This window comes from Balaenoptera acutorostrata, chromosome 3, assembly GCF_949987535.1.
Source record: "Balaenoptera acutorostrata chromosome 3, mBalAcu1.1, whole genome shotgun sequence".
NCBI lineage: Eukaryota > Metazoa > Chordata > Mammalia > Artiodactyla > Balaenopteridae > Balaenoptera > Balaenoptera acutorostrata.
In genome coordinates this window covers 162,282,539-162,293,490 of record NC_080066.1, presented here as the reverse complement: position 1 = coordinate 162,293,490, position 10,952 = coordinate 162,282,539, and positions in this window count along the sequence as shown.

The window sequence follows — 10,952 nt, the reverse complement described above, 5'->3', positions numbered from 1 at the left end:
ATCCCCCCACCTCCTTTCCCCCTTGGTAACCATAAGTTTTAAGATTTAAGTGAAGCCTGTGCATTTTTGCCACACCAGTGGGTAAAGACATATGGACTAACAGCCACCTTTTATGTAACTAGGTATGGGGCTGCTTAAGGGTATCGAAGGTTCGCCCAGACAAATAGACCAAAAATGTTGCCAGAAAGGCTGTGTGTGTGAAGGTTCCCTCCAACCCACAGCCATTTAGTGTTTCTTCCTAAAGTGAGATGTGGCCTTGGGTTAGAGGAAATAATAGGCTGCCGAGATTATTAGTCTCTTTACATTAAAGGCCACGTCATCTTTTTCTCCTGCACCTACAATTATGCTTGACACATTCAGATAATAACTTAAATAACACAAAAATCAATAATTTAACTTATTAATTAGCATAATTATTTAATATGCCTATGCAAAAACACCTTATAGATTATATATGGATTTTCTGGCTAATAATAATAGGTGACATAAATTGTTCTTAATACTCTCTGCAACTTGTATTTCTATAACATTGATTACATTTCTGACCAAAATGAAAATTAGTTAAAGATTTGTAACAAAATGTTTACTAGGAAAAAAAGGAGAATCTAGTGAAATAAAGCAGATATAAAAGAGTAAGTCAACAGAACCAAAACTTGGTTCTTTTCTAAGATTAATATTGAAAAACTACTGATAATTAACAAAAAAAAAAAAAAAAAAAGAGAGAGAAAGTGAGCAAAAGAATCATTTGAATGAAGAAGTCCTATCTTTATTTAAAAAGTAGATGAATATTTTTCTGATTTTCCAATTTTTCTTTAAACAGTTTTGGTGACTTAGATAAGATTGTTCATTTTAACTAATTTTTAAAATTTTTGACACAAAGATGTTCCTAATACCATATTATCTTTTTAAAGTCTGCATCTCCTATGGTAATGGAACAGAGAAAAAAATTGATCAAAGGAACAAAACAGAGTGATGAACCAAAATAAAAAAATGTGGAAATTTGACATAATGGATAGTTTATATTAAATATCAATTGGTTTACCCCCTTTATATAGGTGAGATGCTTATAAGGGTTTTTATGCCTTTTAGCATTTCCTCCGTGCATTATTTTATCATCTGTGGGACTCAGATGAAACATCCATTTAACATCCTAATTCAATAGCAAACACTATGATGTCAAGGGGAATGCATGATAAATGGCTTTATATGTGCAGGTGGAGTATATAATATATAATATTTACTGCACATGTTTGATACCTGGCAGCATCATTCTACGTCCTGCACCTGTATTTTCTAACTCTCAAAGCAATGGCTTCTATGATCTGTATGATTATCACTACTTTATACAGGAAGAACTAAGGATCAAAGTAGTTAAGTATTTTGATTAAGTTGCTTAACCTTAACAAGAATAAGAGCTAGAACTGGGATCTGAATGCAGACATTCAGAGAACAAAGACAGCTGTGCAAGGGAGAACTTTTGACAATCAACAGCTTTTAAAATGTTTACCTTCATAATTGTCAAACTGTATCTCTAGAAAATTCTAAGCAACCAATGCTAAATTCATTCAATACTATATGAACAAACACATTCATTTATCATACTCAAGTTTTATATGTCCAAATATAGAATAGTGAAATAGATGTTGATACATGCAGTTATTAGTTGCCATTAAAATAAAATTTACAAAATCTTATTATCATATTATTACATCTACATTACAATTCTAGTGGAAATAATCAGCACACAAAAATGAAAATATAACATTGTGTCAACTATGCCACAAATGCACAGCTGAGGGATTGGAAAGGAAATGTTAACAGCATTTTTGTCTTGATGGAGGCCTATGAGGATGATTATTCCTTTCATTTCTCTGTATTCTCTGCGTATTTTGCAACAGTCATGTATTCCTATGTTATTAAAAAAAAACAACAACAAACTAAGTATGCTATTTCTAAGTATTGTTTTAAAAATCAAGCAACATTTTTAGTTTCAGTGTTCTAGCACAGAGTGCAACACAGAGGAAAGGCCTTTTCTGGGCCTGTGAACTTGCTCAGCAGTTGACCAGTTTCAGCCTTGGGTAAGCAAGCTACTCATCCGCATTTTAGGACAGGGAGAACAGATTCAGAGAAGACAACAGGCGCATAGGGATGTTCACAGATCAAATTAGATAATAGACAAGAATGGGCTTTAAAAACCTGAAAGGCCCATGGAGATAAGGTGCCAGTACATTCTGGTAAAGAGTGAAACATGCAGTTGGATAAAATACTTGTGATCTAATGACCCAGAAAAATCAATAGTATGTTATTTTAAGCACTATCCTTGAAATATTTCCTACTCAGAGAACAACTTCAGGAAGGAAAGTTAAGTTTCCTGTCCTTGACTTTCCCTTGTTGAATAACATGTGTAACACTCTTTATTTCTTTGAAAAATGATTTGAGATCCGTGCATTAAAAAGGGTTCAGTTCAGAATACTATTACTATCACATAATGACATATTCCAGCCCACAAGATTTTAGAAAATGACATATCTAAATTATATAGAGGTCAAAACTCTAGCTCCAAACATATGTATGGTTTTCTGTCTTCATTTGGGCCAAATTCCTTGGAGGCAGTATTTAATATGATTCTATTACAAATCCAGAGAATATTGGGTTGCGTGTTAAAAGTAAAACTGAAAACTTTTATTCAATTTAAACTGATAAGTGCTAGTAGTTTGAAGGTTAAACATGTGCAGGAAAACACTCCGTAACAAAACTTAAGTCCAGGCAGAGGCACAGCTCAGAGGCAAAGGCAGGAGACCCAATTGTAGTTCATTGCAAGTGGTATTTAATTAACAAAAAGGAATGTCGATTGGTCACGCCTGATTAAATCTTTTCATTCTTTCTTACCTATGATCTTCTATTGTGATCAGGCCCCAAGTCCAGGAAATTAGGAGTATTTCTTTGAAAGACCCAATTCCTATTAATTTAAATGCCTTTTTTTTTCTTAATAAAAGCTGACCACAAAGGCAAGGTCAGCCCTATTTCATGTCTGATATGTTGTGATTCGCCTTCCTATATCAAACTATAACCACAATTTGTATTCCCAGTGGCAATTATTGCTTATATTACATGGGGTTTGTTTTGTTCATGGTTTTTACCCAGTTTGTCTATGTGACCATTAACATAAAATATGAATAACTTGAGATAGATATATTAGAAATCAGTCATTAGACCAGTATTCTGAAAGATCAAGATATATTCTACAAGAGAACAGAATTTTAATGTCCCTTGAATACCATAAAACTCTATTCTTTTTAGTGAATGTGTACATTTTATTGCTTTTACTGGTAAGGAAAAAAAAGGGACAGATGGCACAGAAATGGAACCTAGGAAAATTGCTTACAGTGAAACCAATTTTAATACCCTTGCTAATAAAGTTCTCTCTATACATATGGGCCTGATCTTTCCAGGAAAAAGGGTGTAATTCTTTATTTTGTCCAGGGAGTTTAACTCTTTCAATACCCTGGAGCACTATACAGTGCATTAAATTATACTAAATAGCTTGGAAGAATTAACACACTTTCCAAGTCAAGTCTTTTATTTCTTTCTGCTGGGTAACATCAGGCCATTGATCATATTAGAAAGTCTAACCAACTCCCAGAAGGCACTTTCCCTTATATCAGAGTTAGCCAGGTGTGATAGTTTCCTTTCTTGAACTCCAATAAACTTTACAAGACCTATTCAACATCACTCAACTAAATCACGTAATGATAAATTTATAACCCAGTGGTGCTAAATGATCTAGTTGGTTGTCTCTACCGCTTGCTAACTAAATATTAAACATAAAGCCAGCTAACCCAACATTGTTACTTGAACTTCATCATCTCAAAACAAGAGAAAAACTTCATGACACACCATATTTCCCTTAATTATGTCTTTCCTCAACTGGTCTTATAAAATGGGGGAGCTAGTCAAGCTTTTTATCCCATCTCAGGGGGTCAAGAGAATAGGAAGCCTGTCACTAATTCCTTTCACCTCACAGGCAAAACTCCTTCACTCAATTAACCAAGACCAGGTGACCCTCCAGTGAGTCTGCGGAATGCAGAGAACTCACAAACCCTGCTTCCATCTTGGCAGAAAGGGAGCCCGGCCTGCACCTGATTAGCAAGCTTTGCTGCAAAAAGTTAGTAAATGGATGTATTTTTCCCCATGAAACCTGGGAAAGAGCATGGATGCTGAGTACAAACAATGACTGCCTTGGCCAAGCAAAGTCCGGAGCATTCGGTGCATTAGCAGACCTATCATTTATAGAAATCAATTTATCAAGATAGGCAAATGGCAGCTACTCATGCAAATCAGCAACCATCAACCTCCTAAGCTAGCATTTTGACCCAAGTTGTTTTTAACATATCCTGATGATACATTTAAGGTGGTGACTAATTGTATTGAATGTTCAAGACTAAACACAAATATATTCATATAAAATTAATGGTGGAAAAACAGCAGCATAGGGAGAAGAGATCGAATTTCTGATTCAGAAATTAGGAATGACTATCCCAAGTATCAAACTATGAGAAAGGTGGCAGCTATAGATAGTGGTTATCTGGGAGGATGCTGGAGACCTAAAGACCTGGATTCAAAACGCTGGCTGAACCCTCATAAGTTGTATAAATTTGCATAAGTCCCCTAATCTCTCTCAGCCTCAGTTTCTCATCTGGAAAACTGGAAAATTAATAATGATAATAATAGCAATCATACCTACTTTATATGGTTGTAGGGAAGATTAAACGACATATTGCAGTCAGGGTTTAGAAGACAGGCAGGCACATAGTATGCACTCAGTAGCTGTGCGCTCTTATGACTATTAAGGACATTTAGTTAGTGAAAGCAGCAAAATAATCAAACGAAAAATAGGCTCTTTCACAGAATGCAAGTCTATTAAATGAGAAGTTAGGGCTTTGCCTAATAATTTGGCACCAACTTGCTGGGATACAGGAAATTAAAAGGGAATGGTTTAGAGCTGTGACTTTCAAAATGCACTTAACTGGATCCCAAAGCAGTTTTTGGAAGTGTCTTTGCGTCCATGCTGGGCAAGGGAAAGAGGCAGAGTGGAAGTTGAGCAGGCAAAGTTTCCCGCTCCCACTTCAATCAGGGAACAGGTTTGCTTTGATGTATTTTATATATTAGACTTAATCATACAATTTTATTTGAAAATTATAAAGGTAAAAACTTTTTAAAGTGCATGCTTAGTGTAACTTGAAGGCAGCTGCTGCTGAGAAGCTGGTTATAACAGTAATAGGTGCCTTTCCCTTGGGTTATTTACCCATTCCACCTTAGGTAAACATTGAAAATTCCCCCATCAAGAATGCTAATATTAGCTACTTATTAATCAGCACTCATTTGCTAACTCATTATTGGTGAGTCACAGGACTTTCAATCCACTGAATTTCTCTAGTTTTTATTAGGGACTACACCCTAATACTATGGGGTTGCAAAAACCCTAATGGACTGCAAGTTCCAGGAGATGCAGAGGTAAAGGGTATCTGCTCTTTGTGCTGGTGAGGTCTGGAGGATGCTTAAACCAATTCCAGCACGGCAGCCATTGACCATTCCTTTCCATCCAAAGAGCCTGCCATTCCTTAAGAAAGCATGTGTCTAGAAGTTGCTGAAATCTTCATTTTCAATGTACTGTTTCACAGGAAGCCTTTAAGATTTCATCAGTGGAGTAAACCCACATAATACCACAGAAGCCTCATTTTTCTTTACAAAAATCCCTCTTTCTATTTTAGCATCATCTGCACGTTGTCTCTGTGACTTTGACATCCCTTTCTAAGATCTGTAGTGGCTCCTGTCTGATTGATTCCTGCTCTGTTACCTGAGGAGTTCAACAGTCTGGCAGTTGCAGGGCACACATATTTGACTTTTAGGTTTACAGTGAAGATCTTAAGTTGGATCTGGATACTTTAGGTTCGAAACCATGAACCATACCCTTTGGAATGTAACGTGAGCAAATATAAATTATGAACCCCATGTGGCTTTGTCGCAGCTTGAAATAGTCCAAGTAGTACAATTCAGCAAGCAAAAAAAAAAAAAAAAAAAAAAAAAAAAAAATTCCTGTCTCCACCTACAACTCACAAAGAACTTTAAAAGGGATATAAGTTGTAACCCACAGCAACATCATTGAAAATTTCTTTTCTTCTTTTCTCAGTTCTTTCTCACTTGTTTCTTTGAGTATCTCATTTGCCAGTTGCCCCCCTGCTTCCCACCCTTGACACATTCCACTCTCTACTCCAAACACTGAAGAGTTAAACGACATTTCCTTTCCAGAGATGGCACTGAGTTGAACATCTTTCCTTTCTTCATATACCTGACAAATTAGAAATGGCCCATAATAATTTGTATCATGAGGTTATCTAGTGTTCTAACAGACAGGTATTTCTTATTGACATGTTTAGATTTTGTGTATAAATAGCTGAAATTTATAATCAAATGTTTAGAGGAGAAATCAATATAATGGAAGAAATTTAATCAAATTGATTGAAGCATTTGTCATCTGTATATTTCTTACATTGTGTCTTAAAGCAGCCCCATCTTGAGACTTTCTGTATTGATTTTCAAGGGTAGTATACCACACTCCTATTTCCTGTTCCAAAAAATAAATACACAATTGTATGCCATTTTACAGCCTTGGACTTATAACCCAATTTATTGCTGAAATTTTAGAGACTATTAAATAATTTTTGCCGATTCAGGTATATAAAAAAGTATTCTGTTTCTAGACTGGATTTTTCCCCATAAGAAGTTGTTTTAATGTTTTTCATTAACAAGCAAGTAAGTATATTTAAGTATAACTTTTCCAATGATTTTTCCCCTAATAAATCAAGGGAAAAAAGAAATTAATAAAAAGCACTTTTGAAATGGTCCATGTCATACATGTAAGTTTCCTCAATAAAATTTTAATATGTTTTCTTTAACGTCCACTAGTACAATAAGCACATAGTAGAACAAAGCAAACCCTTGATGAACCCTTGTGGATGTGGAATTAGGTATCTGTGGATATAATAATGAGTGAGGATGGCGCATATGTGGAGTCTGGTTCTAGCTTTCCCTGTTACTCAGTTGAGTGACTTTGTAAAAAAAAAAAAAATGTGGGTAGACATTTTGAGGTAAATTCTCTAGATTTTGGATAATTACTTTATAAAACTGGAATAAAGCTTGCCATTCCTACTAAATAGGATTACTGTCAGGCTTATAGAAATTATTTAAAATATAGAAATAAAAGCTACCACTTGAGTGTTGCTCTATGTCAGATGTTTAGAGTAATTGTACCTGTGTTTATTTATATACACATATATACACCTTAAGTAGTGAATGTATATTTTAAAATCTAAAATAACTCATTTGGATATAAGCTTTCATTGGAATTATGCCCCATCATTTCTTTATACCTGTGCTGTCTAAAATGGCAGCCACTAGTCACATAGGAGTATTGAGCATTTGAAATGTGCTTAGTATGACTAAAGGATCTGAATTTTTAATTTGATTTTAATTAATTTAAACAAAAACAATACTTCAGTAAATGGGAAACTTTTAAGCATGTCTATAATGGATATGTGAATCTAATTTTTCAACTGTAAATTTTATAAAATCTAAGTTCAGATCTATATTTTAGACGAAAATTTGGCATCCAAATTGAGAAGTGCTGTGAATATAAAATATTCACTAGGTTTTTAAAAGTTGGTATGACATATAGAATATAAAATGTGAATAATTTTATATTGGTTACAAGTTGAAATAATATTTTGGATATACTTGGTTAAATGAAATATTTCATTAAAATTAATTTCACTTTTTAAAACTTTTTTAAATGTGGCTACTAGAAAATTTAAAATCACCTATGTGACTTGTGTTGTATTCCTTGTGGATAAAGTTGTTATATATTAATGAATGAAATCAATTTGAAATGAACATAAAATTCAGGCTTTAAGTCCAGAAGGAGACAGCATGGAGGCTGGGGATATGTATAAAACAAGGAAATGTGAATTATTGGTCTTTGTGTTTCTTATTAGAACGTCTATTCAGACTGCAAGTAATTTCTTGATGTCACAAACCTTGATAATACAATTTAGGTGGTATAGAATGTTTTTATTGAATTGATCTTAACTTCATAACTAAATTTTAAAATGAAATGGATTAGAATTCCCTCAACCTCCACAAAATAACATTTGTATGGCATAGTCATAATAGTAAAAATGATTTCTTAACAACATAATGATTTATATCGTTTCCACTTTGAAATATATGCATCCTAAGCATCATCTTAAATGAAAATTGACTATTTGGATGATATTCTCCAATATGGCTATTTCATTAATTTATTCAACAAATATTTATTTACAGGCACAGCCTTTGGTGTTGGGATATAATAGTAAACAAGAAAGATTTGGGCTCCATGTCCTAAAGGAACTTAAATAGACCAAAAATAAATAAAAATAACCTAACTACATATAATTTAATACATTTAAATAAAATACTATGTCCTTTTAAGCAAAGACGTAATGGGAATCAGCAGCAGTTTTTTATTAAATAATGGGGGTTAGAAACCCCATTGAATTACACCAAGGATACAGTAAGAGGCAGCTCTTTCTAAAAGTTTGACTACAAAGGATTTCTGTGAAAAAACGAAATACCACAGAAAGATTTGGGGATTTTTATGAAACTTTCTAGAAAAGGTTTTTAAAAGCAATGGGAATAGCCAGTAGAAAGTAAGGGAACAATGATGCAGGAAAGTGAGGGGATAACCAAAGCAGCTGAGTTTCTTAAAATCTGGAGGGCACTGTATCTATAGCACAAGAACAGACATGCGTTTCTACAGAAGGGGAACACTTCATGTATTATATCAGAAAGGTAGAAGAGAAGTTGGACTTGAATGTGAATAGCAAAAAAGAGAAAGGAGTTCCCATCCAATGAATACGACTTACACATATAAAGCAAGATCATCTGCCAAGGTCTTGAGGGCTTAAGCAAGTATGAATTTATTACCTGAAGGCATGAAAAAATGAGCCCACAAGAGAAATCTAATAGAGTTGCTGGACATTAATAAGCATAAATTTGAGGTTTATGCTCAAGAATTTATGTAAAATAAGTCTGTTTAGTTTATGTGATTATTTATTTCATGCCAAATATGGTGGCTCTGGTTCTGGTGTGGAGAAAATAAGAATTAAGATTCATAAAGAAGATTTTGCCAGTGGAGAAGGCAATGACTATATACATGATTATAATGATGGAAATTGGCAACTAGGTTGAAAAAAGTTATAAATGAAGCCAAGAGTGAAAAATCAATAATGGGGGTGGGGAAATATGGATTGGAGCTGTCAATATGCCACATAATTTTGGCGATGGAAGTAAATGAGCAACATAATCCAAAGTACAGAAAATGCTGGTTGCAAAGTGGAATATCTGAAACTAAGAATGCAAATATTTCTGGCTTTCTGATAAAGGGCATAACAAGGGAATTTGGGACTATAATTGATTGGTTTTGGAGAAGAAGATGCCAAGACTCGATAGGTAGGTTTTGAGTGCATTATTCATGAGGGTATTGGTGTCCCTGAAAATGACCAAAGGATATTCAGTGGAAAAGAAGGTGGGAGCAAAAAACAAATCTACAGTGAAAGGGCGTGATTAATACATAGTAAATGATATCATTTAAGAGAGGACAGGGAGGATAGTGTATATTTATGGAGTAAATTCAAATAAACATTGTATTGGGCAAAGAGGTAAGAAAAGTAATGATCTAAAACCAAAATGGTTATCAACCTTACCTTTTGAAAAAAGAAAAGGTGAGGACCGAGTCAAGATGGTGTACTAGGAGTACACAGAATTCAGATCTCCTCACAACTAGCGCACCTAGTGCCCAGGCACTGGTGGGGGACCAGGGACACCTAAGGGGATGGGAGGAACCCCCAGCAACTGGGTAGGGTGGGGGTAGTGAAAGGGGAGGAGAAGTGGAGGTGGGATGGGACTGGCGGCCCTGAGGGGTGGCTGGGGGAGGGGAAGAGATCCCACTCCCAATGGGGGAAATTGGGGAACCATGGGGAGTGCAGAGGATCAAATGGGGGCCTGGCCAGGGTTCCCCTACCCGCTTGGGCCCCCAGGAAGCTGCTGAGATCCCAGGCCTGATCCTCTGCCCACGGAGGCCCCTCCAGCTGCGTGGGTCCTGAGGCAGTGGGAGGGAGGGAAGGGGGAGCAAAAGTAAAGGCCGGACCTCCGGGACCAGAGTGTCTGGGGGAGGGGAGTTCCTACACCCACCGGGACCCACCCATGGTTAGGGGTCCAGCAGCGATGGGTGAGACCCTGGGGAGATGGCAGGGGTGGGGTGAAAAGGAATGGAAGGGAATGCAGCCAGTGCTTTCCCTGTCCACTTAGGCACCAGGGAGCCTCTTGGACTCCCGGGCCTAACCCCCTGCCCTGGGAGCCTCACTCCTGCTGCGTAGAACCCAAGCCCCACCCCTACACCCCCACCCAGGGCCCAACCTCTACACTCAGAGACCCCCTCCAATGCCCTGGGCCTAAACCCCACCCACACACCCTCCCTCAGGGCCTACCTCCAGACTCCAGAACTCCACACTCTAGAGGCCCTCCTTTCACATGCTGCCTCTCCCCTTCCATGCAGGTCCTAAGCAGAGGCCCCGCCCCACAGTCAAACGTCATGCCCCACACCCGCCTAGGTCCTGCCCTACCCTAAACCCCACCCCTGACTAAATTCCGCCCCCATAGCCAAGGCTTTTTTTTCCTTCTTCTTCTTCTTTTAGATTAGGGTTCTCTTTTACCTTGTTGATTAATTGTTGTTGATTCTTTTATATTTTTATTTTTCCTAAAAAAAATTTTATTTTATTTTTTATACTTTGTTATTGTTCTCTCTTTTAGGCTTGTTCCACCACCCCTTTTTTTTTCCTTTCTTTTTTCTGTTG